Below are 18035 nucleotides of genomic sequence, written 5' to 3'. Positions count from 1 at the left end.
CCTGGGGGGCTTTGGAGGCACGGGAGGGACCATTGGGGGTGAGGGGGAAAGTGCCAGATAAAGCGGGAGATTTGGAGGGGAGGGCACAGAGACACCCCAAAAAGCCTCTAAAACTGTACCTCAGACCTCCCCAAACTGAGTCAACTTCAGTCCCAGAATGGCTTCAAAGTGCCCCAAAATGTCCACAGGTCACAATGGCCCCTTGGTTCCATGTGACCCCACAGTGTCACAATGCACCCTCGGTTCCATGAGGTTCTGGGGTGTCACCGTGGAGCCTGGGTTCCAAGAAGATCCACAGCATCACAAGGGTCTCCTGGGTCCCTCAGGGTCACAATGCACCATGAGTTCTGTGTGGCCCCACTGTGACACTATGGTCCCTGGCTTCCACGAGCCCCCGCAGTGTCCCAGTGGCCCCTTGGCTGCAGGAGTGGGTGGCTGGGATCTAATGCCCCCCCAGTGGCTGGAGGAGAGGCTGCAAGGACAGCGTGCAGAGAGTGCCATGACCCCTTCTTTCCTCATGCCCAGCCCAGCCCCATCCCACGCCTGTCCCGGTCCTTGCCACACCCTTGGCATGTAAACCCCCCACCCTCCCCAAGTCCTTACCTGTGCAGGTGACACATGGGGTGCAGGGTGTCCTCACAAATTTCTCCCACCCTGATGACACAGCCAGACATGTGAGGCGCTGGCTCAGGTGTTTATTGTCCACCTGCATCTCATGATGGAGCAGGAAATCCACCTGCAGACCATGGGGGTCCGTGATGGAGCTAGGATTCACCTGCAACCCATGCAGGATCCTACATTGGAGCGGATCGATTCCCAAAGGAAGCCCCAAGCCCATGGGAAGCCTGTGCTAGAGCATGATCCTGGCAGGATGTGTGGAAGCCTGGAGAGAGGAGCCCACCCAGAGCAGGTTCCTGGTAGGATTTAGGACGACATGGGGTACACCAGGGTCTCCTTGGTTTGACGAGGCCCTACAGTGTCACGATGGCCTGTTACCAAAATTTGATAAAATAAAAAACGTAATACCAATGTAGCATGAAGAAGCAGGCATTCTTTATTCGGCTGGATGCACGGCGGGTATAGCTCCTCCTAAAGTGCACATTGAGTACAGGAAGGCTTTTGTGTCTATACTGCATTTTACATATTCATTGATTGTCCCAGAATAAACATATATATGATAATCGTTTCCTTGAAATCATTTACATATTTTCCCTCTCTTTTACACGTGTGCTTTTCTGTCCTGGGGGTCTCTTTGGTGGTCCCTGGTGGTCACAGACCCCAGTGTTCCAATTGAAATGGTCAAGTTGGGAGGGCACTGTGGCTGGTGAACTTCCAGTTCTCCTTACACTATGGGCATTGAGCAATTCCATAGGCCAGTGGGTTTTTGGAGAACAGGTATTGTGTCAGTTCGCCAGGTGTAGACAATTTATCATCTGGTAACATCTGATTTGAGGCTTGTGAAGCTTCTCTTCAACCCTTCATAAGCCTCACTTTGCTTTTTTACTTAAATATTAAGTTCCTCACGTTGCATTAGCTCATGATGCTGGTGTTACCTGCACACATAAGGACTTGGGATGGGGTGTTTCACGCCACGGGTGTGGAAGGGACAGGGTCAGGCGTAGGGACAGAAGGGGTCATGGGACTGTCTGCATGGTGTCCCTGTGGCCTCTCCTCAACTGCTGAGGGTGCAGGAGCTCTGAGCCACCTGCTCCTGCAGCCAAGGGGCCACTGGGACACTGTGGGGGCTCATGGAAGCAAGGGGCCATTGTGACACAGCAGAATCAAGGAGACGACTGTGGCACTATGGAACCTCATGGAACCAAGGGGCTGTTTTGACATGAATTGGGAAGGCTTCTCTGTCTCATAGTGTGATGAGATGTACTCAACCCTTAGTATTTGATTTGTCTGTCAGTGTCTCAGGAAAGCCAAGACCCTTGTGCCTGACCAGTCAGTCAGCATTCCCTTAGGGGGATCCTTCACTGAGCTGTCCTGCTGGACTGGGGGGTGTTTGACTTAGTCAGGGAAACACCAACAGCATAAGGGAGACCCCTCAGCAGCTCTTCCCCTTTATTAGAGTGGATTCCCTGCTGGCAGCTCCCAGGAAGGACTCACACTGATGGTTTATGGAGTAACACCTTTTATTAATATAAAATCGTGACATGGTAAGGTTTGAGGATTGACAGTGATAGTACCTGGCTGTAAAAACATACTCAAAGGAATACAGAGACAAGCTTTAATCCCCAATAAAATGATTAGTGTGCATGTTGCTCTGGCGTCAGCGTGGGGCGTGGCTTCCTCCTCCGGCCAGCAGAGGTGTGACTAATAAGAGCTCTAGGGAGCAGGCGAACAGGTGTATGGCATGTCTGAGGGTGTGGCACGGCAGTTTGTGCAGCAGTTCATGCAAGCAGGGCAAGCAGGCAGGGTTGCAGGTACCATCCTGCTAGTGGGCTTTTTAGTTTGTTTTAGTGTTGAGATTTGGTCGCTTGGTTGGGATTTTTCAGTAATGGTTTTTACACAATCCAGAGCTACAGCTAGTAAAAGTGTACCTAGCCAAACAGAACCTTCCAGGAAGGATGCATCTGTCCAGACCACTTCCTGTGAGGAGTGTTTGGGCTTGTCAGTAGTTTCAGGGGATGTTGTAAAAGATGCCTGTCTGAGGTGTGAACAGGTGAATGACCTCCTTTCTCTGGTGGCCAAGCTTAAGGAGGAAGTAGAAAGACTAAGGAGCATTAGAAAAAGTGAAAGGGAAATAGACTGGTGGAGATTCAACCTTCCATCCTTGAGAGATGCCCCCCAGGAGTCAGGGGACTCCCATGCCTCCTACCATCAGGCAATAGGAGGACAGCTGGTGGATGAAGGAGAGTGGAAATCAATTCCTGTTCGGGGAGGTAACAAAAATTTCTCCCAACCTCCATCACCTCCCCAGGTGCCACTTCAGAATAGGTATGAGGCCCGGATGAGGAGGGTCAGCCTGATGACATGGACAAAAATAATCTGTCCAGTGTGTCTCCTAATTCTACTTTGCCTGTCAGACAGAGCATTACCTCTAGCAGTTGTGGTAGGTGACTCTCCCCTGAGGGGACCAGAGTGTTGACCAGACCCATCCCACAGGGAGGTTTGTTGCCTCCCTGGGCCCAGGTACGGGATACTACCAAGAGAGTCCCTGGGCTGATTCAGCCCTCTGATTATTACCCATTGTTGATACTCCACAATGGCAATGATGAGATTGAAAAGAAGAGTATTAGGGCAATTAAAAAGGACTTCAGGGCATTGGGTTGAGTGGGATAAGGCAGGAGCACAAATAGTGTTTTATTCAGTACCTTTGGTGGCAGAGACAAACGATGAAAGGAACAGGAGAGCCCACATTATCAACAAGTGGCTCAAGGGTTGGTGTCACTGGAAGAATTTTGGATTTTTTGATTATGGGGCAATTTTTATGACACCTGGCTTGGTGGAGCCAGACGGGTTCCATCTATCTGTTAAGGGCAAAAGGATTTTAGCCCATGAACTGGTGGAACTCATTGAGAGGGCTTTAAACTAGCTTTGAAGGGGGAAGGGGATGCAACTAGGCTTTCCAGAGGGAAGCCCAAGGGTGGTAAGCCAGAGTCAGGGGTGAAATTAGCAGCTGAACTGAAGTGCATGTATACTAATGCACACACAGTGTAGGCAATAAACAAGGGGAGTTGGAGGTCATGGTGCAGCAGCAGAGCTATGATGTAGTCACCATCACGGAAACGTGGTGGGATGACTTGCATAGCTGGAGCACTGCAATGGATGGCTACAAGCTCTAAAGAAGAGATAGGAGAGGAAGAAGAGGTGGAGGGGTGGCCCTTTATATTAGGGAGGCTTTTAATACCATGGAAGTTGAAACTAATGATGATGAAGTTGAATGTCTATGGGTAAGAATTAAGGGGAAGGCCAATAAGGCTGACATCCTGCTGAGAGTCTGTTATCGACCAGCCAAGCAGGAAGACAAGGTAGATAATTTATTCTACAAGCAGCTGGAGGAAGTTTCAGGATCACCAGCCCTTGTTCTTGGTGGTGGCTAACCTACCAGACATCTGCTGGGAACTTAACACAGCAGAGAAGAGGCAGTCTAGGAGGTTCTTAGAGTGTGTGGAGGACAACTTCTTGTCATAGCCAGTGAGTAAGCCCACCAGGGGTGGGGCTATGCTAGAGCTGCTGTTTGCTAATAGAGATGGGCTGGTGGGAGATATGGTGGTTGGAGGTTGTCTAGGGCATAGTGATAATGAAATTATAAGGTTTTCAATATTTGGTGAAATCAGGAAGGGCACCAACAAAAACATCATACTAGACTTCTGGAGGGTGAACTTTGAGCTATTTAGGAGACTTACTCAGAGAGTTCCTTGAGAAGCAGCCCTTAAAAACAAAGGAGTTCAAGAAGGGTGGGTATACTTCTAGACAGAGATCTTGAGGGTACAGGAACAGGCTGCCCCTGTGTACCGAAAGGTGAGTCGACGAGGTAAATGTCCAGCCTGGATGAGCAAGGAGCTTATGAAGGAACTAAGGAATAAAAAGAAGATGTATCGTCTTTGGAAGGAAGGTCAGGTATCTCAGGAATTATTTAAGGAGATTGACAGGGCATGTAGGAGAAAAATTAGAGAGGCCAAAGCTCAGTGAGAACTGAATTTAGCAACTTTTGTGAAGGATAATAAAAAATGTTTTTACAAATGTATTGATGGCAAAAGGAAAGGCAAGAACCATCTCGGTTCTCTACTGGATGTGGGAGGGAATTTAGTGACCACAGATGGAGAAAAGACAGAGGTGTTTAACACCTTTTTTGCCTCGGTCTTTATTGGAAAGACGGTTTGTCCTCAGGACAACTCTCCTCCTGCGCTGGTAGAAGGTGTCAGGGAACAGGATGGTCTCCCTGTTATCCAGGAGGAAGCAGAGAACTGCTGAGCCGCTTGGATGTTCTAAGATCTATGGGACCAGATGGGATCCATCCCAGGGTGATGAGAGCTGGCAGATGAGCTTGCAAAGCTGCTCTCCATCGTTTACCAACAGTCTTGGCTCACCGGTGAGGTTACAGATGACTGGAAGCTGGCCAATGTGATGCCCATTTACAAGAAGGGTAGAAGGAGGATCCTAGGAATTATAGGCCAGTCTAACCTCGGTACCTGGTAAGGTCATGGAGCAGTTCATTTTGAGTGCCATAACACAGCACCTACAGGATGGCCAGGGTATCAGACCCAGCCAGCAAGGGTTGACGAGGGGTAGGTCGTGTTTGACCAATTTGATCTTCTATGACCAGGTGACCTACCCAGTGGATGGAGGAAAGGCCATGGATTTTGTCTGTTTGGACTTCAGCAAGGCCTTTGACACCATTTCCCACAGTAAACTCCTGGAAAAGCTGGCAGCTCATGGGTCAAGACAGGTACACTCTTTGCTGGATTAAGAACTGGCTGGATGGCTGAGCCCAGAGAGTGGTGCTGAATGGTGCTGCATCCAGTTGGCAGCCAGTCACTAGTGGTGTCCCTCTGTGCTGGGGCCAATTTTGTTTAATATTTTTATTGATGACATGGGTGAGGGTATTGAGTCTATAATTAGTAAATCTGCAGACAACACCAAGCTGGGAGCATGTGTCGATCTGCTGGAGGGTAGGAGGTCTCTGCCCTGCCAAGACACCTAGAACGATTGGATAGATGGGCAGAGTCCAATAAGATGAAATTCAGTAAGTCTAAGTGACAAGTCCACCACTTGGGCCACAAAAATGCCCTGCAATGCTATAGGCAGGGGACACTGTGGATGGACAGTGCCCAGGCAGAAAGGGACCTGGGGGTACTGCTTGACAGCCGACTGAAAATGAGCTACCAGTGTGCCCTGGCGGCTAAGAAAGCCAACAGCATCCTGGCCTGTATCAGGAGTAGTGTTGCCAGCAGGACCAGGAAAGTCATTCTTCCCCACGTGGTAAACTACACCTTGAGTACAGCGTTCAGTTCTGGGCTCCTCAGTTCAGGAAGCATGTTGAGACACTCAAATGTCTCCAAAGGAGGGCAACGAGGCTGGTGAAGGTCTTGGAACACAAGCCCCACGAGGAACGACTGAGGGAGCTGGGGTTGTTTAGCCTGGAGAAGACTCAGAGGAGACCATATCACTCTCTACAACTGCCTGAGGGGTGGTTGTAGTCAGGTGAGGGTTGGTCTCTTTTTCCAGGCAACAGCTGACAGAACAAGAGGACACAGTCTCAAGCTGCGTCAAGGGAAATTTAGGTTAGATATTAGGGAAAGGTTTTTTACTGAAGGAGTAATAAAGTTTTGGAATTGTCTGCCTAGGGAGGTGGTGGAGTCAACATCCCTGGATGTGTTTAAAAAAAGATTGGACATGGCACTCAGTGCTATAGTTTAGTTGAGATGGTGTCAGGGCATGGGTTGGACTCGGTGATCTGGGAGGTCTCTTCCGACCCTGTGATTCTGTGTGAAGTATAGTTCTTACCCAATAGGCCTCCCTATAGGGAAGAAGACAGGTTCAGCCCCTCAACTGATCCCAGCAGTTACCATGGAGTCCTCCCTAACTTTTCCCCCATTCTTGACTTTATTATATTTCTTTGTATTTGGGTGGAGCTAGAGTCAAACATCTTTGTTACTGATGGGTGTAAAATTCTCTTGCTTTGCTTTTAAAGATACAGTCAAAAAAACCACAGAGGTCACACCCAGTGAGGGGTGGTCGTACCTTGGGGGTGGGTAACTTTGGGATGGAGGTGTGCATTAATATCACTGTCATAGGCTTTAACGAACCAAGTTCATCTGAGGAAAGAGATTTCACCACAGTCCCTGGCTCAGCATCAGGACATCTTCCCCTATCTCCCCTGGCTCACAGGTGCTATGTGGTTTATTAGCTGAAAAGTACCATTGAGTTCCTTTCCCTGCAAGGATTCCCACAGAGCCTAGCTGTGGTGTCTCCATTCCGCTCCACCCTCCATTCCATCCCCCTCGGCAGGTGTGTGTGTTCAGGGAATCATTTTGGGATAGGTTTCAAGTCCTGACAACCTCATTCCATCCAGGGAGCAGCAACCATGATTTACCCTAGAATTTCCATACTGTTGTAACTCCTGTTAGGATGCCAATAGAACTCAGTTTTCTCTAACTGTAGGCCCAGTTACCTGTCCACAGGGTCCCCAGTCCTTTCCCCACAGCACGTTTCAGCAATGGGATGTTTACACATCCCAAAGCCAAACCCAGTCATTTCTGTTAGGCTTGAGAAAATCTCTTTGGTTAAAGAGCAGTGAAATTCCAGGCCAGAGCCCCTTTGGAACACAGTAATTCCATCTCTGTGCTCCTTCTGTCCCACAGCTCCCTGGGCACCAGGAGCCCCGAGTGCCAGTGCCAGGGCAGTGCTGCCAACATGGAGCCACTCCCAGCACGGGGCCGGTAAGGGACACGCTGGGAGGGCAAGAGGGAGTGGGGCAGCAGGAACAGGGCAGCGGCCCCACTGAGACTGGAACCACCATGGGAATGGCCAGGGAACTTGCCCAGGAACCACCCCGGAACCCTCCCAGGGAAACCACCGCAGGAATATCCCTAGAACTGCCCAGGAACTCACCAAGGAGCCACCCTGAAATCACCTGGGAACCCATCCCAGGATCAGGCCAGGAACCACATGGAAACCCATTCAGGGAACCACCCAAGGAACCTGCCGAAAAATTCCCAGGAACCACCCAGGAGTCTGCCCAGGAACAACCCAGAAATCCCCACCAGGAACTTCCCTAAAACTGCCCAGGAACCACCCAGGAACCCACCTGGGAATCCCCGTGGGAAACACCCAAGAATGACCACAGGAGCCCCTCTGGGACCCAACCCAGGAACTGCCCAGGAAGCCCCCTGGAAATGAGCTGGGCACTGCTCAAGAACTTCCTGGGAACCCTTCTGGGAAGCCCACCAGCAACTTCCTGTGAACCCACACCATGAACCACCTGGAAATCCACTCCAGGAACAGCGTTGGGAGCCCCTCAGAAACCCCAGAAACATGAAGAACAGTTAGCAAATTTACTATATTAGTGTTTTAAATTTAAATTTGCAAATTAAAAAAAAAAATTACAATTTTTAAAAGATTTACAATTTTACTATTCCAGTTTTCCACAGTTAACAAATTTACTATTTGCTGTGCAAATGGAGTCCCTGTAACAGAAAGAGGCATCACAGCACATCTTTGTCAGGCTGGAGTCACAGTGACCACGAAGTGCTTAAGAAAGGCATGGGATCTACTCAAAGCAGATCGTGCAGTGGATGCTCATCTAAGATGGGCATCTCTAAGTCTACCTATTTGTTTTACAACACCATGAAGATTTTGTAGGATTGGGGAAAAACTCCAGCAAGAAGTCCACTCCAGTTCAGTTGTTCTTGATGAGATTTTCCAGGTTCAGCACAGACTTTCTGTTCAGCACCATCGTCCCAAGCAGAGCAGTGCTGGAGGTGATGTTCCAAGTGGGAAAGGGGCTGTGGTTGTAAGAGGGTGGTCACCATCATGGTGCCAGAGCAGATCAAGCAAACACCAGCGAGAGGTGAATCACAATTGCTGGGAGCTGCCAAATCCAGAAAGAGCAATCTCAGCAGAAGTTGTTTCATTTTCTTTGACCTCTTTTCTGTATGAACTCTTGATGGTGCATGGCAGAGAAAAGCTGAGGTGCCAAATCCAGTGATTTTTGTTAGGCTTGAGCAAATCTCACCCACGACATGTTGTCAGGAGGCAGAGGCTCTGCAGGGCACTGACAGGGACATCCTGAGAGCACACAGGACTGTCTGAACACAGGGCTCTGGGACATGCTGGAGGGCAGCAGGGGCATGAGGGCAAAGGGGGCCTGGAGGTCCTTTGGGAGCACCCATGTGCCCAGGACTGAGCTGTCCCCGTGCCACCCAGGGACACCCAGAACCTCCCTGCCTGGGCATTGGTCACTGGGATCTGTTGCTGCGGACAAGTTCCATGTCAACAATCCCAGGGAGCCATTGCTGGGGGCAGGTGCTGTGTCACAGGGGAGCCCTTTGTGACACCTCAGTGCAGCCCCTGTGGTCAGTGTCCAGCAGGACAGCAACAGGACAGGACGGGACTGTGGAGCTGGCCCAGGGCTTCCCTGCTTTCTCAGCAGCCCATTGGTGCTAAGGTATTTCCCCAGATTCCCATTTCCCCTGTTATAAATGAAGTCATGGAGTTGGCTTTCGTAAAGGGTTATGAGGTTTTTGTTATGGTTATTTGTTAATGGTTTTGTATATGTTATGACTCCCTCCCTAGATTTGTTGGGGTTAACTGATAATGTTATCGCTACCTCTATAGGTTTGTTATGTCTAATTGTTAATTAGTTGTGGCTAACTAAAATGTTATGGTCAAGAAACAGGAGAGCTGGGCGAGCAGCTAACCCATCAGAAAATCCTAGAAAGGACGAGCCAAGGAGGACTGAAGACAAAGAGCCAATCGGAGCACCTGAAGGCAGAGGGGTTAGAGGGTTATAAAAACTGTATCCCCTAGCCACAAGGTGTGCCTCTGGCTACCCCACTGTGGGTGGCTAAGCACCCAGCGCTGCACTTTGCTTTGTGTAACGGCAGACAGCCATTATCCTCTTATCCTTGCCTCTTATCCTAGCCTCTTATCCTTGTTTGCACTATGAAAATAAGTGAACAAATCCTTTCAAAATTTAAATAGTAAGAGTACATTTCTCACAACCCCTTCTCCAGTTCCAGCCTTTTTATTTCTCCTGCAGAATGGAGAAGAGATCCCTGAGGAAGCCAAGGGTGGCCTGGGAGGAGGATGGAGCTCCCCAGGAGAGCAGCTCCCCAGTGGAGCCCCCGAGGTGCCCACAGGGCAGCCCCTGCAGACAAGTGAGTGAGGGGCCCTGCTGGGTTGTACCTACAGGGCTTAGTACAAATGCCAGAGATCAGTGTGGCCATGTGTTAACTCCCTACTTCTGTGACTACTAAGTTGTGTCCCACCTAATGCTTCCTTGGTTACTTGTATTAGTGATGAATATGGACGAGCTGCTTAGATTTGAGTACTTGGATTGGGTGTCAGAACAAAGAATGGAAAGAGAAGTACATTATCACTTGGTGATATCTGAGATACTCTCGAGAAGACTCATCAGAAGATCTGAAACCATATGCAAACAAGTCCTTTGGAAGAATTAGCATGTATGCATGTATTCAAAGAACTGATGAGGAAGTATTAGTTTCAGGAATATAAACCTTGGTCTGAGCATGCATACTTTGAGAAGTCCCCATGCATCCAGCATTGCTAATAAAGGAATGTCAGCTTTCTAACCTAACAAACCATTTGGAGAGTTTATTTCCTGGTTTTGGTGACAGTGGGATGCTGCACCTTTCCTGTCCATCTGCCAGCACATTCCTCAGCCCAGGGCACTGGGGCTTTCCCGTCCATGCCATGCTCCAGCATGGCAGCTGCTCTGCTGGGCACCCTCCAGCCAGGATCCACATGGGAAAGCCGTGCCAGAGGAATGGGCACAGGGCTGGGCAGAAGGCAGATCTTCCCCTGCTCTCCCCTGTCACCAGACCCTCTGCAGCACTCCCTGCCCTCCCTTCCTTCCCCTTTGGTAGATGCCAGCTGGTTACCTGTGTATGGAAAGGAACAGGAAGCCACAGAATTGAAAAAGCCAAAGGAACTGAAACACCCACAAGGGGTGGCACAGCTTTGGGCTTGTGACCTAGCTCAGACCTCGTGAGCCTCTGGACTTGAGCATATCAATTAGTGGAGGGAAAGGATCTAAGGAGGATTCCCTCAGGAACAGTGGGCAAAGAGGGAACAGCCCAGTGTTGAATCCCCATCCCACCTATACTTAACTGGAAAAGAAACAGACAGTGCTTAAATGTGTTCAAAAAATAGCCAAATGCCTCGTCATCTAATTAATGATGTGCATGAATGGATGAATGAGATTCCCACTGTCTTCTATCTACTATCCAGGAAACTATGAGAGCATAGTTCCTAACTGGGCCTTGCCACAGAAATCGCACTTCCTCATAGTCCAGCCAGACACCCTTGGGGTAACTGAGTCCACTTCTGCCCCAGTGTGTGAAAGAAGTGGTAATAGTTACCCCTTCCTATCATTTGGACTCACCACCCAATGACAGCTTCACAAAAAAGTGAAACCAACTTTTTGGTAGCAGCTTTAAGGAGCTCACTACCCAGAGCCTGGTCCCTGGGCATTAGATCAACACAACTCGACAGTAGCTGAGAGTCTGCTGCTGACTTATACCACCCTAACTGGACTGACTAAACATACAAATTTGATGCAATGGTGCAGTCAATACGATTACTCCATGTATCAACAGCCACAGAAACTGATCCTTCAGATTTGAAGGAAGTCTTGGCCACAAATTTTATACCTATACCCTCTAAACTGGTGAGAGAGAAGGCTGATTTAGTGAGGTTGGAGTAACTCTAGGGTAGAGACTGATGGGGGATTCCATCTTTACACCCAGTAGGAGGGTTTGGCCAGGCACCCCGAGGTGTATGAGGACCTAACAACTACACCTGCCTTGAGAGAAAATACAATTTACAGACAGAACAGTGAGGAAAGCAGTCAGGATGAGGACAATGGCTTGGAACATCCACATCTACCTTGGGGACCAGCACAGACCCAGAACCAGGATATACACCAGTGGTTATGGTGCTGGACAAAAATCCACCCTGTCCATGTTGCAGAACCTGCATAGATCGAGTGCTGGGGTTGATTGAACATCTAAAGAGAATCCATGGGAAGAAATTCTTGTTTAGATGTGCCACGTGAGGTAAATGGAATGGAAACTACCGTAGCGTCACTTTGATGCATTCCCATGATGCAAAGGAACTGCAGAGGTGGCCACCAGCTGGTGACTGGACTTGTGAGGAGTGCAGAAGAGACTTTGAAACCAAAATCGGCCTGAGACAACACTAGAGATTGGTACTCCTCTTGTGAGAAATATGGAAGAGATTGCTGCTTCCTGGCCCAAAGAAACATCTGCTAGAGGAGCCCACAAATGGTGTAGGTCTAAGGAAGAAGAAGAACTCCTGAAACAATTCATGAAACAATATGAGGATAACAAGAACATCAATAAATTGCGGAGCATATCCCATCTAAACCTGCAAAGCAAATTAGTGACAAGGACACCTATTACCAAACAAAAATCCTGTGTAGAATGAGAAAACTTAACTCAGATGGGAACCACCTAGAGAGAGAGGAATACCACCCCATGAACAGTGATCTACCAAGAGAGGGACAATCCAAGCTTCATTATCAAAACATCAGAAGAAAATGGTTATCAACATACAAATTTAACAATTATCAATGGGCATTTAGGAAGATTATTGAGGGACAAGACCCGTCATCAGTATGTAATAAGTCACCTGAAGACTGTTTTGAATGCCTGAATATGATGTGCCAAACAATAAAAACTATTGGGGAACAAAAACAGCAAGAGACCCAGGAGACAATATTCACGTGGAAGAAGAAGAGGGCCATTAAAAAAAAGAAATCAACATCTACAATTTCAATGATTATTTCACATTGACATGGGGAAACTAGTGCATATTATTTTAGATTATACTGAAGTCTTGAAATGTGAAATACCATCTAGTGAAGTCCATTCTGTTTTTATATCAAGATGGGAACCACCAGGAATATTATGGGCCTTGGAAAGTTTCTTTCAAATGGAAAGTAATTAAATGCCTTCTGGGCCTTATTACAGAGATTGCTAAAAACATAAAGGAAATTAATAGGAACTCTGCTCCAGGGCCAGATGGGATTACATTGGGGGATCTCACTAAAATGTACTCCAAGTATTCCTAGATGATGGGAATCTTCAGTCTGTCTCATTTCAGGAACATGGTGAGGGAATGTCAAATGGTCTTAGTATCAAAATCTAATAAACTAGACCACTTAAAAGATATTAGTAACTGGAGACCTATCACCACCCACTTCATAATTCTCAGATTATTTTCTAGAATTATATTAGCTGGGCTAACCAAGGCATGCCCCATTAATCTTCATTCTGAAAATTTAAAGCTACTACAACTATTGATGCAGAATGCAAAAAAGGAGCATAGAGTGTTAGCAGTATCTGTGGACATCGCCAAGGCTTTCAACACCATTAAGTCATCAACATATCTTGATGGGTCTGGAACAGAAAGGGTGGACCCACACATTATACACCTCATAAAGAACACATGCGAGAACATCTATATGTGCATTATTACATATAATTAATATTATAGTAATTAATTAAATTAATAATATTACATAATAGCATAATATTACCAAAAATAAAAATCAGATCCCATGACGATTCTCCAAGGTGTAAAGCAAGGGGATCCAATGTCACTTCTGCTATTTAATCTGGCACTAGACCCTCTGCTCTGTAAACTGGAAACTCAGGGAAAAGGGTATCCATACAGAAAGAACAGCATTACAGCGGTGGCCTTTGCTGAAGACTTAGTATTATTGACTCCTGGGAGGGCATGACTAAAAATTCACATCACAGATTCTAGAGACCTTCTGTGATGTGAAAATGCCATGGGTTTTACATCAAGCCAACAAAAGACTCCTACACCATCAATGACTGCCCAGCATGGACTGTCCATGGCACTCCCCTCAACAGGATTGACCCACGAATTTCAGAGAAATATTTGGGCTTGCTGATTGATCCCTGGACTGGCAGAGCTGAATCCGGACTACCCACAAAACTGGAGGAATGGTTACAATGGATTGATAAAGCACCATTAAAACCTTTACAGGAAATCGACTTATTAAAAACATACACCATCCCTAGACTAATATACTTGGCAGACCACACAGGTGCAAAAGCAGGGCTCTGTGAATCCCCTGACCATTAGATTTGATCAACTGTCAAGGAATGGCTACACCTACCACCCTGCACATGTGATGCCATTCCATACTCCAGCAGGAAGGATGGAGGTTTGGGTATCACAAAGTTGATGGGACTCATTCCAAGTATACAAGCCCGAAGATTACGTAGACTTGCCCAATCTTTGGATGATGCCTTAAGGTCATTCCTGAAAGAAGAATGCTTAGATCAAGTTTATAGGAAATTATGGATAAGAGCTGGAGGAGATAAAGAGAAGATCCTATCAATATAGGAGCCTAAACCTATAAAACTGCTGGATGGTGCAGGTGATGACACAACATCAGAATGGGCATTAGATACTCCAGAAACTGAGTATCCGTGACCATGTAACTGGAGAAACAGGAACTGAATAAATGGAAACAGCTGGTATCCCAAGGCCATGGTGTTACAAACTTTGAGGAGGATAACATCAGCAATTTCTGGATCTTGAGATACACAGGCATACCTCACAGGAAACTAACAACAGCATTGCAGCTGGGGGCCAGTGGCTACGCCACAAGAGAGTTCCTGTCAAGAGGAAGACAAGATCAATGCATCAAAACCTGCACGTATTGTAAGGCTGAAAATGAAACATGCTCTCATATAGTAGGAAGCTGTGCAGTAACACAAAATGCCAGGATTAAAACACATCTGTGAAATGGTAGCCAGAGAAGCTAAAAAGGATTGGACAGTGTTTCAAGAGCCACACTTGAGGTATGACAACAACCAACTGTATAATCCAGATTTGTTCTTTGTGAAAGAGAAACAGGTATTCATGGTTGATGTGACAATCAGATATGAATACACTGGCTCATCTTCAAAAGAGGCAGTAATTGAAAAAGTGAAGAAATACTAACATCTTCAAAACCAAATTCAAGAGTTCACTAATGCAACAAACATCAAGTTTGTGGGCTTTCCTCTGGGAGTGCGGGGAAAGTGGTTCTGTGGAAACTATGTGCTCTTACAGGTCCTGGGTCTCTCCAAAATGAGGCAGGAGAAGACTGCCCAGGCCCTAGCCTCCAGAGCACTATTCACCTCAGTTGATATTGTTCATATGTCTGCCAGCAAAGCTCCATTAATGTTAAATGTTGTAAACATTTATGTTAAATAAAGTTTAAATGACATTAGAGCAGACATGGATAGTAAGTAGGGACAACATTTGGGGAAAAAGGATTCATCTTACCATACCTTGTCACATTCCTTCCAATTCTGGGGCAAAATTTTACCAATTTTGACTAAGGTGGATGGGCCACCTATATTTAACCCAGAAAAGGAACATATATGAAAATATATGCTCAATAAACAGCCAAATGCCTTGTCATTTAATTAGTGATGCACATGAATGGATGAACAAGATTCCCACTGTCCCTGCCTACTATGCAACGAAACCACAGTCAACAGAATGGGCTTGGCAGAATCAGCGGGGAAGGAAGACCCTGTTGAGCTTGACTCTGGTCTGGCACTGTGAAGAGACATGAGTGGTGTAGAGTAAGCAGGAGGCTGGGTACACACTCGGCAGTGTGGGACTGGTGTCCCAGTCATCAGTGAAATACCACTACTCCGATCATTTTGGTGAGCAGACCTGGCCTCCCATGTGGAGGAGGGAAGGCCTCCCATGCCAGCAGCAGGCAAACCATGCCTGAGACCCCAGTGGGTAGACTTGGCCTTCCGTGACCAGACTTGGCATGCTGGGGACAGGGACTACACCTGGTCCCCTGTTCCAGTGCGGAGACGTGGCCTCCTGACCCAGTGGAGAGCAGACCTGCTTCCTGTGGCTGCATTTGGCAAGTGGGGGACAGGAATGTTTCCCAGGCCTGGGTTCCTGTGCCATCCCTACTGACTCAGTGCCTGCGCCCTCCTGTGAGCCCTACAACACATTCCTCCTCCCACTCTTACCTGCCTGAAACAACCCCCCTCCAGTCCATGGTGACATCAGTTATCTCCAGCATGCTCAAAAGTAGAGAGATCACAGACAGGCACAGGGGCTCCATGGTGACATCCCAAGTCTCTCTGGGCTGCTAAAGAGCAATGAGGTCACATGAGATCACAGGGCCTCCCTGGTGACATCCAGGGGCTCTTTCATCTTCCAAATGCTTGGGAGGTAACAGGCAGTCACAGTGACTCCATGAGGAAAACACAGGTGTCTCTACATGCCTAGGAGCCCATTTGGCACTGGAACTCACCAAAGTTCTGTGGTGACATTCCAGTGGTCTCTATACTCCTAAAGAACAGTGAGGTCAGGGGCAATCCTAGGGGTTCCATGGGGACATCCCAAGAGTCTCCCATTTGCTAAACTGCACTGACCTCAAGGACTCTAACAGAGTCTCCATGGTGACATCCCACGTGTCTCTAGGCTGCTAAGTAGCTGTGCTGTCACAGGCTCTCACAGTGGTTCCACAGTGACATTCTAGGTGTCTCCATGCTGATAAAGGGCTGTTATGTCACAGGCACTCATGGCTCTATGACGACATACCAAGGGTCTTGAAGGCTGGAAAAGAACCATGAGGTCACACGCAGTTACAGAGACTCCACAGGGACATCCCAGGGCTCTCCAGGCTGCTAAAGAAGTGCTTTGTCCCAGGCACTCCTAGGGGTTCTATTGTGACATCCCAGTGGCCACTATGCTCCTAAAGAACAGTGAGGTCACCGGCAATCACAGCAGTTCTTGTGCTGACATCCCAAGAGTCTCTAGGCTGCTAAAGAACTCTGATGTCACCGGCAGTGACAACAGCTCCACGGTGATATCCCAGGTTTCTGTAAACTGCTAAAGAGCAGTCAGGTCAAAGGCCCTCCCACGGATTCCATCCTCACATCCCAGAGTCATCCAAGTTTCCAAAGAGCCCTGAGCTCACCTGCACTCACAGGGCTTCCATGGTCACATCACAGGGCTCTCTGGGGCTTCTAAGGAGCCATGAGGTCACTGGCAGTGACAGACACTTCATGGTCACATCCTAGAAGACTCTGGGCTGCTAAAGAGAAGTCAACAGCAGTCACGGGTATGCCATGGAGACATCACAGTGCTCTTCAATCTTCCTCCCCGGTCTTTCACCACAACCAACGCCGCAACATCCCCTCCCCTGCGCCTCACCACCCCCGCTGCTCCCGGGGAGGGAAGGAGGGAGTCTTTAGGAGCCGCCAGAGTTCCTGCGCGCCCCCGCCCCGTCCCGTCCCCGGACAGACAGCAACGCGAGCTCTCTAAGCCCGGGGCCCGGGTCTCTAAACCCGCCGTGCCCCTGCCCTGCCTCACGCCTTCATTCCTACATCACCCCCTCGCCCCCGCCGCGGGTTGAAAAAAAAGCCGGGGGCGGGGGGTGGGGCATGGAAAAAACGCCATAAAACAAAAAGACTCCAACCGACGCACACAGAATCTTCCCCGCGAAGAGACTCCACGCCGCTCCCCGCCACCACCCGCAGCCCGTGCCCAGCCTCACCCGTGCCCCGGCTCCCCCTGCTCTGCTCGCCGAACGCGCTCGCTGGCCCCGCGCAGCCTCCGCCTCTGCCCTGCGGAAAGGACCTTCTCCTCGGGGGAGTGCGGGACCTGCCGGCGGCGGGAAAAGTCTTTCCGTGGTGCTCCGCGGCACCGCCGAGCCGGAGCGGGGAGGGGAGGGCGGCGCGGGGAGGGCAAAACAGAAGTAAAAGAATCAATCAAACAGAAAAAGCGGCGTGGAGGGTGGTGGAAAAAGGAAACAACTACCACACTCGCCTCTAAGACCCCTCCCCATACCCGCACCTCCTCCTCCTCCCGCGCGGAAAAATAAAATATCCCGCAACAGAAAAATAAAGTTACCTCTCCTCACGCCGCAGAACCAAAGCCAAAAGCCGGCCAAGGGCGCCCGGCCCCGCGCTCTCGCGGCCGGCGGGAGAACTCGGGCCGGGCTCTGGCGCCTGGACACGCTCCCCGCCAGCCGGGCTGTGTGTGGGGCTCTGGAGGCTGTGTGTGGGGCTCTGGGGGCTCTGGGCGGCTCTGGGGGCTGTGTGGGGCTCTGGGCGCTCTGGCGGCTCTGGGCGGCCCTGGGGGTTCTGGGGGCTCTAGGGGCTCTGGGGGAGTGGCGGCGCAGGCGGAGTGAAGGGAGGCGGCGCGCCGGGAGCGCGGCGGGGGTGGTGTGGGTGCAACAGAACAAAAAACTCCTAAAAAAAATTATTCCGGTGGGGCCTGATGGTGAAAAATAAAGGAGTACAATTTAGGAGACTGGT

At 49.0% G+C, this 18035-nt stretch overlaps 1 long non-coding RNA gene across 5 annotated transcripts; it reads right to left on the bottom strand.

Moving 5' to 3' along the window:
- Positions 1–15762: 15762 nt before the first annotated feature.
- Positions 15763–17718, bottom strand: LOC146420828 (uncharacterized). Of its 5 annotated transcripts, none has more exons than XR_014848922.1 (3): positions 17629–17718; positions 16694–16810; positions 15763–16329 (listed from the first exon to the last, which is right to left on the bottom strand). It is a non-coding gene; the product is annotated as an uncharacterized LOC146420828 (long non-coding RNA). The 5 variants fall into 5 exon arrangements; XR_014848919.1 differs by having other exon boundaries at positions 17572–17679; XR_014848920.1 differs by having other exon boundaries at positions 16694–16807; positions 17572–17679.
- Between the last annotated feature and the right edge of the window lie 317 nt (positions 17719–18035).

The sequence above is a fragment of the Lichenostomus cassidix genome, unplaced genomic scaffold (genome assembly GCF_008360975.1).
Source record: "Lichenostomus cassidix isolate B80296 unplaced genomic scaffold, HeHo_3.0 HiC_scaffold_45, whole genome shotgun sequence".
Lineage (NCBI taxonomy): Eukaryota > Metazoa > Chordata > Aves > Passeriformes > Meliphagidae > Lichenostomus > Lichenostomus cassidix.
Note: the sequence above shows the minus strand (reverse complement) of the source record. Positions and strands in the feature narration are given on the sequence as shown.